Genomic DNA, 13685 nt, shown 5'->3' on the forward strand with positions numbered 1-13685 from the left:
TGGCATTGTGTTATAAAAATGTGCAAAGTGCAGATTAGATTGTCTTTGAAAATAAAACTCTAAAGCACAAAAGGGTTTCTACTTTTCTTACACATCTTACTCTCATAAAGCTCAACATTGGAGAATCATAACCATCCATCTCCTAGCAGACTTGAGTGTTCACCTAGAGATCAATGGATTTGGCAGTGCTTTGCAAAAATTACAATACAATTCTTATCTCATTTGTGCGAGAATCTGTTGTACAAAAAGAAGTAGATATTTTTTGTTTGTTTGTTTGTTCTGGTACCAGGGATCGAACTCGGGACCTTTTGCTTGCCAGGCAGGCAGCAGAACCACTGAGCTAAATCCCTAGCCCAAGAAGTAGATATTTGAAGCAGAGAGTTTAAATAGGAAGAGAAAAACAGAGATTTTGTATATAGCTCTTAAAATATATGCAGAAACTTAGAAGCCTTTTTTCTCTTTGTATCAGTTGTTTTCCTTTTTGAAATTTTTACAAACTGCACTTGACTTATGCTCAGTAAAAATAGCACAAAGATGAGAAATGAAGAATTGATATCTTTTTATCCAATGTTATGATCTAAAATAAAGTGACTCAACATGTAAAGAAATTAATGTACTATATTAAAATAATATTTATCTGAAATTTTTTGTATAATATATAATTATTTCTTAAGATTTTGGTAGAATTAATTTATAAAGTATCTGCTTACTTTGTAAATGTCACCCTAAACTTGAAAATTATGTTAATTAGTCATATTTCCTTTTGATTCTTGGGACATTTTAGTATTTTATATCTTTCTAATTATTTCCAATTCAGTTTGTGAAACATACCAGTATGGTTCACAATACTCCTTAATTGCTTTTAAAGTGTGTCTGGACAGTGATGGAAGAATGTGAAATTCCAAAGAAGTAAAGATATTGCTAATAAGCACGTCTTTGCTAATTTAAACATTTATATAAAAATTTCTAGAATAACTGTCGGGAAAAGAAAAATAAAAGGTAGCTTCCAAAGAATTCATGAAAATAAAGAAACAAATTTAATTAACTGGAAAGACAACAATGGAGAGAGAAAGAAAGCTTAGAAGAAAAAAAACCAGGAAAAAACATTAACTAATATAGTCAATATGAATAATTTCCTAAGTAATTAATAGCAGTTTAATAGGTTAATAGTCAAACATTTTATACAAGATTTTGAGAAAACTATCCACATGATATTTATAAGAGGGTGATTAAGACAGAAGGAAACAGAAATATTTAAGCTAAAATGATGTTTAAAAGAATCTCCAGAAGAGCCCAAGATTTCACTTTGATTAGGTATAGTGCTTTTTGAGACTTTAACTTATGAGAGATAGAGAAGGAAGCATAACTACATATTGAAGATTTAATTGAGCAGGAAAATGTAATAACTTATGTAAAATTGAATTATCCCAAAGTACTTTAATGATGTTAAAATAATTAGAAGGAAAAATTGGGAAACCCACTAATACCAGGAGATTTTAATAAAACTCTAAGACAATAAATCTAGTTTTCCAAATATTGGAAAAATCAACAAATGCTTAAACATCAAAGTTAACCAATGTAATCTAATAGTTACATTATCATTATTGGAAAGGCAAAAAATATATCACATTTTTTAAAAAGAGGCCGAACTTTTAAAAAATAGAACAAAATCTAATTGAGAAGTTAAAAAAAGAATAACAGAACAATCCCATAGGAAGTAGAAGAGAAAAATAAATATATAAATAGTAACTAATTGAAAATGAATACAAAAGAAGAAAAACCTAATGGATGATTCTTCAAAATAGTTAATAAACTACATAAATACAGTTAAATGGATTAGGAAAAAGAGGTAAATATTCAATGATATATGCTAGTAATGAATAAGTAGAGCAGTAATGAATGAAATAAAAGAAATCAAAAAACTCAATAATAAATGAAATATTATGACAACTTAGAAGAAATGTTTAAACTCCTAGAAAAACACAAATTCCCAAAGTCATTCATGTAAACAATATTAACTCTGAGTAACTCCATTTGTCATGGAGAAGCCTGACCAGTAGTTCCAGGAGATCGCGGGCGGCAGTGGGGCCTCCCCTGGGTGACTCCAGCGGCAGCAGGAGGCTGTGCAGCAAACCCACCTGAGGCCAGAGGACGAGTGCATCGGAACCGGGCGGCCACCTCCTTCAGGAGGTGACAGAGACCTCAGGCATAAAGCCTGGGGGCTCCGCACAGAGCTGAGGCCGTGTCCTGCCCTGGCTGGGAGGGCAGCAAGCCAAGGCACCCTCCCTGTGGTCCTGCCTCACGGTGTGCCCTCCCTGGGAGCGGCTTTCTGCCTTGATCCAGAGTTTCACACAGCAATCAGCGCCAAACAGCATAGTGTCATTAGTCATGTTGCTCAGATTCCAAAATCTCTTCTTATTCGAGAGAAGACTGTCTTCATCTTATTTACTTCTCTTTTTTACCCCATTAAGTTTATTGTTACACTTTAGATATATAATACAGTAACATTCACGATTGGGATCTTGTACCTTTACATGATGTATCTTGGTTCTTATTTTTTCCCCCTTCCCCTGCCCTCCCTTACCCTCTCCACCCTTCCCGATTTACAAAGACTTTGTTTCCATTTTTTTTAGTTCTCTTATTGGTACATTTTAGGTATACGATATGTTTACATTTCTCATTGGGTGCTTGTACCTGTACATGATGTATCTTGGTTCTTATTTTTCCCCCATTACCTGTGCTCCCTTCACCCCCTTCACCCTTCCCTATTTACATAGATTCCGTTTCCTTTTTTTTTTTCTTTTCTCATAATTTTTCCTTTCCCTTCTTCCCTTTCCCCTTCCCCTTCCACCACCCCTACACCTTTGGACCTTTTCTTCTTATTTCACAATATCAATTATACATTTTAATCCTTATTTATACTTTTAGCTTTTCACATCACAGAAACTATTTGATATTTACACATGTGTGTCCTATTTATTTCACTTAAGAGTATGGCCTCGATATGCATCCATTTAGCTATAAATGACTCTAGTTTCTCATTCTTCATGGCTCAGTAGCACTCCATTTAATTAAAAAAAAAAACCACATCTTTACACAGTCTCCAGTTGGTGGGCATTTGGGCTGTTTCCAAGTTTTAGCTATTGCAAACTGTGCTGCTATGAACATGGGTGCACATATATCGCTGTGGTATGATTCTTTGAATTCTTTCGGGAAGATACCCAGCAGGGGAATAGCTGGGTCAAATGAGACTTCCAGTCCTAGTTCTTTGAGGTATCTCCCTATTGATTTCCACAGTGGTTGCACCAGTCTGCACTCCCACCAACAATAAAGAAGGGTTCCTTTCTCCCAACAACACAGCCAGAATTTGTTATTGGTTGATTTCTTGATAGCAGCCATTCTTACTGGGGTGAGGTGGAATCTCAGCATTCTCTTCATTTGCAACTCTTGAATGATCAGTGATGTTGAACATTTTTTCATATGTTTATTTGCTGCTTTTACTTCTTTGTCTGAGAAATGTCTGTTCATTTCAGATGGCCATTTTTGAATTGGGTCTTTATATTTGGGGGGTCTGATTTGCTTTAGTTCTTTATATATTCTAGATAGTAGACCTTTCTCTGAGGAAAAGATGGTAAAAATTTTTTCCTATGTTGTAGGTTGTCTCTTAGCTCTGTTGGTGGTTTCTCTTGTAGTGCAGAAGCTTTTTAATAAGATGAGATCCCAGTTGTTGATTATTTGTGCTAGTTCCCATGTTACTGAGGATTTGTTCATAAAGTCTTTTCCTATGCCAATGTCTTTGAGAGGTCTACCTTACTTATCTTCCAGCAAGTTTAGAGCTTCTGTTTTAACATTTAGATCTTTAATCCACTTTGATTTTAGTTTAGTCTATGGTAAAAGGTAGTGGTCTAGTTTTAAACTTTGGCAGGTTGAAATCCAGTTTTTCCAACACCATTTATTAAAGAGGCTATCTTTCCTTAAGTGAGGATAGTTGGAACCTTTGTAAAAGATGAGGTGGCTGAATGTGTCTGGAGTTGTTTTTGTATCTTCTGATCTATTCCACACATAATATGTGTCTGTTTCTTTGCCAGTACCATGCTGTTTTTATCACAGTAGCTTTGTAGTATAGTTTCAAGTTGGGGATTGTGATACCCCCTGCCATATATCTCTGTTGCCTAGAATTGCTTTTGCTACTCTAGTTCTCCTCAGGTTCCAAATAAAGTTTTGATTGTTTTTTCTAGTTCTGTGAAATAAACTGTTGGATTTCAATCAGGATTGCATTGAATCTATAGAGCAGTTTATGGCCATTTTCACTATATTGGTTCTTCCTACCCAGGAACAAGGGATGTCTTTCCATTTTCTTACATCCTCTTCGATCTCTTTTTTCAGAGTGCTATAGTTCTCAATGTAAAGGTCTTTTGCTTCCTTTGTTAGAATGATTCCTAGATATCTCATTTTTTGTATGTTATTGTGAATGGAATTATTTTCCTAATTTCTCTATCAGTGAGTCCATTATTTGTGTACAAGAAGGCTATTGATTTTTGAGTATTGACCTTTTATCCAACTACTCTACTGAATCTGTCAATTAAGTCTAGAAGTCTTTTTGTGGAGTTTTTTGAGTCTTCTATGTAGAGTATCATATTGTCAGCAAATAATGACAGTTTAACTTCTTCTTTTCCTATCTTCATTCCTTTTGTTTCTTTCTCTTGTCTAGTTGCTGTGGTTAATGTTTCCAGAACTATATTGGACAGGAGTGGTGATAGTGGGCATCCTTGTCTTGTTCTTGATTTTAGTGTGAAGGATTTCAGTTTTTGATCATTTACTATGATGTTGGCTGTTGAGTTTTTATAGATAGCCTTTATCAAGTTGGGATAAAGACCATCTATTCCAATTTTCTGCAGGGTTTTTATCATGAATGGGTGTTGAATTTTGTCAAATGCTTTTTCTGCATTTATTGAGATGATCATATGGCTTTTGTCCTTGACTTTGTAATATAGTTATTACATTTATTGATTTATGTATATTGAACCATCCTTGCATCCCTGGGATAAATCCGACTTGGTCAGGGTGTATGATCTTCTTGATGACCCTCTGTATTCTGTGTGCCAGTATCTTATTGAGGATTTTTGCATCTATGTTCATTAGGGAGATTGGCCTGTAGTTCTCCTTTAGGTTGGGTCTTCTCTGCTTTTGGAATCAAAGTAACATTTGCTTCCAGGAATGAATTGAGAAGTATTGCTTCCCTTTCAGTTTCACTGAAAAGTTTAAAGAGGAGTGGCAATAGTTATTTTCTAATTGTCTTGTAGAATTCAGCAGTGAAGCTATCAGGACCTAGGCTTCTCTTTGTTAGTAAAGTTTTAATTATGTTGTCAATTTCACTGATTGTAAATGGGGTGTTTAGAATTTTTATATCTTCTTTGTTCAACTTTGGTAATTCATATGTACCTAGAAATCTGTCCATTTCTTCTGTGTTTTCCATTTTATTAGAGTACAGTTTCTCGAAGTAGGTGCTGATGATCCTCTGGATTTCTGCTGGTTGTGTTGTGACTTCACCTTTTTCCTTCCTAATTGCATGGATTTGAGCCTTTCATTCCTTTTTTTGATAAGGTTGACTATGAGTTTATCGATTTTATTTATTCTTTCAAAAAACCAACTTTGATTCGTTGATTTTTTGTGTCATTCTCTTAGGCTCCATTGCATTGATTTTTGCTCTGATCTTTATAATTTCTTTCCTTGTATGAGCTTTGGGTTTGTCATGCTCTTCTTTTTATTGGAGCTTAAGATTCAGCATTAGGTTGTTTATTTAAACTTGCTCTGTTTCCCTAGTGTGGGCATTCACTGCTATGAATTTCCCTCATAGAACTGCTTTCATTTTGTCCCATAGATTCTGGTATGTTGTATTGGCATTGCCATTTACTTGTAGAAACTGTTTTATTTCTTCTTTAATTTCCTCTATGACCCATTGGTTGTTCAGGAGAGTGTTATTCAATTTCCTTGTGTTTGTGAAGTTCTTGCAGTTTCTTATGCTATTGATCTCCAATTTCATCACACTATGGTCTGATTAATATACACGGGATAACTTCAATTCCTTTGCACTTACATAAACATGTTCTGTGAGCTAGTATGTGGTCTGTTTTGGAGAATGACACGTGTGCTGCTGAAAAGAATGTATATTCTGATTTTGTGGGGTGGAACACTGTAGACATGTATTAAGACCATTTGTTCAAAAGCTTGGTTCAGTTCTAGTATTTTGTGGTTGCTTTTTTATTTGTGACAGTGGGGTATTGAGGTTCCCCACTACAACTGTATTAGTGGTTATTTGGTTTTTCACATCCCTTAATATTTGTTTTGTATAGTTGGGGGCATTAATATTTGGTGCATATATATTTATAATTTTCATCTCTTCCTCTTGGATTGTTCCCTTTATAAGGATGTATTGATCTTCTTTGTCTCTCTTAATTAGTTTTGGTTTGAAGTTTACTTTGTCTGCAAATAAGATAGCTACCCTGGTTTTTTCCAGCTTCCTTTCCCATGGAGAACTGTTTTCCATCCTTTTACTTTCAGTCTATGAATTTCTTTTTGAACTAGGTACATTTGTTGGATTTTGCTTCTCAATCCATTCTTAATCCATTCTGCCAGTCTATTTCTTTTGATTGGTGAATTCAGTCCATTAACATTGATGGTTATAACTGACATGTATTGACTTATCCCTGTTATGTTATTTTCCTGTTGTTGGCTCTTTTTTATTTTTTCCCCTCTCCCTTTGATTTCTTGCTTTGCCTGACAGATTTGCTCTGTTGGTCCTCATAGAGTTGTAACCTTCATTGTCTTCTTCTAGTATATTGTTTAAAATTGTTTCGAGTGCTGGTTTGGTATTCATGAAGTTCCTCAGGTGTTCTTTGTCAAGAAAGTATCTTATTTCCCCATCAATTTTGAAGTCTAGTATTGCAGGATTCATCAGACTAGGTTGGAGGTTATTTTCTTTTAGGGATTAATATACTTCATTCCAGGCTCTCCTTGACTTGAGAGCTTGTGTTCAGAAGTCTGCTGTGATTCTGATGGGCTTTTCTTTGCATGTGATTTGTTTCTTTTTTCTAACTGCTTGTAGGATTTTGTTCTTCTGTTGGGTTTCTAGGTTCTTGGCTATTATATGTCTAGGTGTAGATTTTTTCGATCATGGCTAGTTTGAGTCCTGTATGCCTCACTTACCTGTATGTCAAATTGTTTTTCTCTGTTTGGGAAGTTTTCTGTCATTAATTCTGTGCATTTTTAAAATATTATTTGTACTTTCTCCTGATTTTTTTTGTGGATTCCTATCAGTCTTATATTATTCTTCTTTTCATCATCTAGGACCTGCTGGCTTGATTTCTCATGGTTGCTAACTATTTTTAAGAGATCTCTCTTTTCATGGTCACTGACTGCCATCCTGTCTTCTATATCTGATATTTTGTCTTCAGATTGGCTCAGTCTGCTGTGTATACTTTCAATAGAGATTTTAATCTCCTGGTTATCTGTTCAAATCTGTTTCATACTTTCCATTTCTTTGCTGTGCTGGGCATTCATGGCTTCTATCATGGTCCTGAACTCATCTATGTTTTTTTCATCTGTTTCTGTTCTAGAGTCTCTAATCATGTCTTTCATTCTGCTCACCATCTCTGTAGTTATGTGGGAAATTATTTCTGTTTTGAATTTTTCTAGCACCTCATTCACCTGTTTTTTTACTTCCTTGCTATCAGGGTGTCCAGGTGGTTGATTATCAGACTTTTCCACCTTGTTTCCCCCAGAATTTGCATTTGGTGACCTGGAAGTCTGGATTTGCACCTTTCTTAAATGTCTTCTCATTTCTATTTTTTTGTTGGTACTGTCCTTGGTTTAATTCCTGGGTTGAAACTTTGATATTGCTTATTGTAAGTATTTTTGTTGCTTGTATTTAGAACCCTTATGGAATGATTGCTTCTCAGAGGTGTCTTCCAGATATAGCTGGTCTTTAGGTTTTGAGTCTCTGATGGCTCTGAGATTATCTCATTTTTATTATACCGGGAAGGACAACTGATTAGATCAATTACAATACCTTAGCCCAAGTGATACAATCAGCAACGATAATACCATCAAGCACAGCTTAGAAAATGACAATTTGTGGTAGTTATTAATCTAACACTTTTAACTGTGTGAATGAAATCAAAATGGAGGGCCAGCCCAAAATATGTTTATAGTGAATAAACTCTTCAATACAGCACCTTTACCCTTCTGGATGGGAACTTAGAAGGAGTTGGGGAGGGAGGGATAGATAGGTAGAAGGACAGGGAAAGGTTAGAAATGAGGCCAGAAGACACAGGAAGATCACACAAACTCTAGGAAACTGTTGAAGACAAGAAGAAAAGACAGAATAAAAGAACAAAGACAAGCACAGAACCACCTAACAGCAATAGGGAAGCTAGAAACTGTATTCACTTTCCTTTGAAACTAATGACAATCAAGAGAAGGAAAAAGAGAGAAAAAAAGAAAAAGAAAGACGAAATCTGAAGTAGGGCAGGGACAGGAAGAAAAAGGGAGATGAAGAACAATATGGGAGTGTAAGAGAACAAGAGAAAGAGAGAGAGAGAGAGAACAAAAAATTTGAAAAGAGTAGAAAAAAATAAAAACTAAAAATTAAAAATAAGAGAAAAAATAATTTTGAAAATAGCAAATAAAAAGTAAAAACAAAGGGCCTCCTTGAGGGCATGTCTCTGCTGTCACAATAGACAATGTGAGCAGCAGTGTGCAGATCTAAGTCAAGGAGTCTCAGCAAGCTAGTAGCAGACCCATGAGATTCAGGCAGATTTCTGGCTGAAAGTCTCAAGTTGAGCTCCCTGTCCTCCTGTAGGGTTGAGCTGTGCAAGTTTCTACTGCAGGTTCCAGCTGCCCTTCTTCTGAAGATAGTCCAGGTTCTGATGGGAGGTGATGATCCCTCCAACTTACCAAGTACAGTGGTCTGGTGTGCCTTTATTCCAGAGATTCTCTTCAGTTTTCCAGTGGGCTTCAGTTTTCATTCAGGAGGGTGAGAGAGCCTCTCTCTCTGTTGTTCACTTCTGCTGTATCTTCTGGAGCTCAGGACAATGGCCTTTATGACCTCTGTGCCTCTGTGGAGTAGATCCAGGTACTGGCACAGCCAGGAGGCCAGAGGTAAGGGGGTGGGGTGGGGGTGGGGTGAGGGTGCTGCAGGCAACCGTGTGGCTCCGCTCCTCACTTAGATGCCTGGGGTGGGGAGGGGCTTTATTTACTTATTTTTAAATTTTCTTATTTTTATTTTTAATGCTATTATTATGTATTATCAGTACATGTGTACAATCCATACACTTATTGCAGGAAGGCCAAACATGGACACATCTTAATTCTTCTTTCATCTTTCTTCCTCCCTTCCCTTTCCCTCCACTCCTCAGTACCCCTCCCATTTGCAAAAGATCTCTATTTCCTATGATCTTTTATTTCCTCTTTAAATTATTTGTAGTTTTAATTTCTCATATAACAGAAACCATGCAATATTTAAGCTTATATGTCTGGTTTCTTTCATTTAAAATTGTGGTTTCAAGGTGCATCTGTTTTTCTACAAATGACTAAAGTTTATCCTTCTCTATGGCAGAGTAGTACTCCATTGTGCATAAATACCACATTTTCTTTATCTATTCATCTATTGACAGCATATAGTCTGCATTCAAAATTTAGCTATTATAAATTGTGATGCTATAAACATGGGTATGTATGTACCACTGTAATAGGATGTCTCTAAATTTTTCAGGAAGATATCTACAAAAGAAAAAGCTGGGTCAAATAGAATTTTGGGGAATGAAAGAGTTGGTTCTGCACCAAGCGGGTTGACTCCATGGTTTTGGATACTGAATCCTTCTCTGTGCTAGTAGACACTGACCAAGAATAGCCCTCATCTCACAGTTCCCTGTATCCACCCATGGCCCTGTATTGCCATGGCCCCTCCCATGGAGCAGGGGAGGCTGATCCACTCCCTGCAACTCCAGCTCACCCCTGTGCTGTGCTTTGGCCATGGAAGGTTAGCAGATGTGCGAGGACCAAAGCCAGAACACACAGCTCTATGCTGGGCTTGCCCTCAGGTGCTTGGCCAGGGACATGGCCCAGACTGGACTGGTGCTCCCAGGAGGGAGGAGAGAGGCAGTGTCTAGAGCCCGGCCTGGAGCAGCTGCTGATCTGCGACCTCAGGGTTTGGTAAATACTCTGTATTGGACACTGCTGCTGTTTTGTAAGTGTCTCTTGCACAGCTTTCTTGGCTTCATGGCTAACGATATGTCCTGTGCCTGTGCCGTTGCTCTCCGAGCCCCGGGTCCTCTCCCATCATAGCAGGTGAGCTGCTCTGTGGCAAGCATGTGGCTGAGCTCACAGAAGTGCCGAGTATGCTGTGACCACAGTACCTCTTCGTGTCTGCAGGCAACTGGCTCCTGGACCACCATGGATGCTGAAACCACAGGAAGGGGTTGGAAAAGGGAGGGAAATTCCTGTGTCTCTGCTATTAGGTCCGATTTAAAAGTCAGCAGTGTATAATCCAGAAAAAGAGGCAAACATTTTGCAGGATAATTAAGTCCATAGATGGACTTACTATTACGGTCTTATGTTTGCTTTGTTACATCAACTTTGTGAACTTTGGTGTTTTTAATGTAAATTATTTATTCATATGCTTAGAGAGTTTCATAATTTAAATTTCTTACCTAATATAAAAACACAGCATAGTTTAAAATGTATATATTAATGCACATGGGTGGGAAAAATGAGTTTTTAAAAGGAAAACATACACACACGCATATATATTCCAAAACATCATGTTGTACACAATAAACACCACTTTGTCAATTTAAAAGACATAACCAGTAAAACATACCTTTGTGGAAATATTACTCATCCATTGTTAAATCAGGCTTTTCATTTGGCATCTCTTTGCACAACAGAAAACCTAAGTAAAAGCTATTCTTCTTACTGTTGAGTGCCATAAAATAAATGAAGAGTTAAACATAACAATGAAGGGCATGTATCCAGGTCTTTTGGGAATACAGAGAAATTGCTGCCTAATTCCCACTTGGAGGTAAAAGGAAAACTGTAAACAAAATAGGACACATATTCACTCTGAGTCTGTAGGATAACTTTGAGACCATCTTAGTTTTCAAAAACTAATTTCACACCAACACTTATTTTCAGAAGCAAAAATAAAACCAGATGCACACAGAACTTCCTGACCTGGAGCTTACTGATGTTCACCAACCCATGAACTGAAAATAAGGATGCAATAGATCAAGGTAATGTATTTATTCATTAATCTAACAAGCTGTCTATTGCTGCTCAGGACCCAATCATTTTTGTGAACAATCATAAGAAAATACTCCCTTTATACAGATCCTAAAAAAGTAATACTTATGAGTCTAGGATACTAAGCAAAGATTATTAAACATTGACTGCTTCATAAAATACATTTATAGGCATAACAAAGCTATTTAGTGCATGTTCTGACTTTTATCCAGATTGTTCCCCCAGCTCTCATAGGTGAGGCTTTTTGAGTGACTGGATCATGAGTGTGTAATACTGGATTAGTCCGCTGATTTGCTTAGCATAGTTCTGGTTGTGAATGACAGATTTCCTGAAGAGGGGAGCCCCACCCTGGGTGTGGGTGGTACCAACCAATAGACTTGGAGCTTGGATGGAATAAAATGGGAAAGAAGAAGAAAGTGCTCCTACCTGCCATGCCATGGACTGTTTCTCCCCCTCATTCCCTTTGCCTTGCCATCCTGAGTTGGAGCCATCCTCTGAAATCTTTAACTCTGAGCTAAAATAAACCACTTTTCCTTTAAATTATGGGTGTCCAGTATTTTGTTCCAGAAACAAGAAAGTAACTAAGACAGTGGATTTATGTTTATGTTTATTCATATATCTATAAATATACTTGTAAGTGCATTTTACATCTATTCTGATAACTAATTTGTGTTCTTGAGCCTCCAATGGCAGAGAACAATTTCCAAGATGGCTGACTGAGTAGATTGGAAGTGTTTTGTTTCTTCCTGGGCAAGCTATAGTTCCGGTCTCTTTATTGTTTATATTATATATAAAGAGTACCACCAAACACCACTGAAGAGCTGTGACTGTGGACACATTTCCTGGCAATCTCAGATACACAGTGAAAACATACTACAGCAGAACAGCAGGTAGTTCAGCCTCCCCCTTGCCCTTTTACTTCTACATTGCTCTATTCACTCTATTCTCTCTCTCTCTCTCTCTCTCTCTCTCTCTCTCTCTCTCTCTCTCTCTCTCTCTCTCTCTCTCCCTCTCTCTCTTTCTCCTACTAGGGACTGAACCCAAGGCTTTCACACTGAGGTGCATCCCCAGATGCTTTGATATTTTTAATGTTGAGACAGAATCTCATTAACTCTCTAAGTTGCCCGGACTGGGTTGGAACTTGTGATCCTCCTGCCTCAGCCTCCCAGAGTTCTAGGATTGCAGGTGAGCAACACCACATGCAGCTTGTTGATGTTGGTCTTAGTAGAACTTATATTGGATTTTTAAGGAGTATCAACAGCAGAAGTCACTTTAGATGAGGTCATCTCTTGCTTTACAATGACATCTCTTTAAAAGATCAAAGAACTAGCAAGGGCAGTCTGAATTAAAGTCTGGATCTGCTTAATATCTTATCTAGATCACACACATATGCCCAGCATTCATTCATACAGCTAGAAATGTGCTGCTTTGTGGAGAAGTCATGCAGCCATGAATGTTTTGAATAGCTCCACTGTGTTAGCTGGCCCGCAAGTGCAGGGAGACAAATGCTTAGCAAGCAGATGTGGTCTCAAACTGCATGGCCATACAGGCTAAGGAGGAAGACAGATGGCAAGCAAATAAAACAAACAGAAAAGAAATAATTCTGTCATGATACACGATATTAAACATGAACAGATTTCTATGGTAGAAATGACATTTAAACATAAATGACAGAGACAACAGCTTAACACGGAACTTCTCTAATGTGATGAAAAGAGGAGTGAAGAAGGGTGACCTGCCTAACAACATGTGCAAGGGCCCTGTGGTCATTTGGGAACTAAGAAGAAAAGAGAGGGTGGCTAATGGATGTTTAGCAGAGGGCAGTGGGAAAAATAAGAAATTAGATTGGAAAAATAATCTTTACTTTGTTGGGAGGGAGTTGTGATTTTTTTAGGCCTCAGTAGCAATGTAGAGTGTGCTCTAAATACAGTGGAGAGTCACTGAAAGACTTCAATGCAGAGAAAGAAAATGATCAAATGTATACTTTAAAGATCTCACTGATGTGGAAAATGAGCGAATGGATTACAAAGTGGCAAGAGGGAAAATGCGTCAGAAATGATGGTTTGCACTAAAGTGCAGCAAGAGAAATGGAGAAAGTGAGGAGATTTCAAATGTGGTTTGCAAGGGGCCTTGTGCCTTGATCTGGAGAATGAGAGTGGACATTGTGGAGGAACTGAGGCTGGGTCCCGAGGTGCTGGCTTGAGAAGTTACGGAAATGAGGTTATTGCCCTCAGAAATCAGTAGAGCTGGGAACACTAGATGCCTAAAGATGAGATCAAAGGTAGAAATGAGAAGTTTCATCCTGGTTATGTGTAAGAATCTTCATAAGGTGTCCAAAAATACTGTTTTCTTAGTCAGAGGATATATGGATACTGAGTGCAAGA

This window comes from Heterocephalus glaber, unplaced genomic scaffold (genome assembly GCF_053883595.1).
Source record: "Heterocephalus glaber isolate CG9 unplaced genomic scaffold, H.glaber_assembly_v1.0 deba00000676, whole genome shotgun sequence".
NCBI lineage: Eukaryota > Metazoa > Chordata > Mammalia > Rodentia > Bathyergidae > Heterocephalus > Heterocephalus glaber.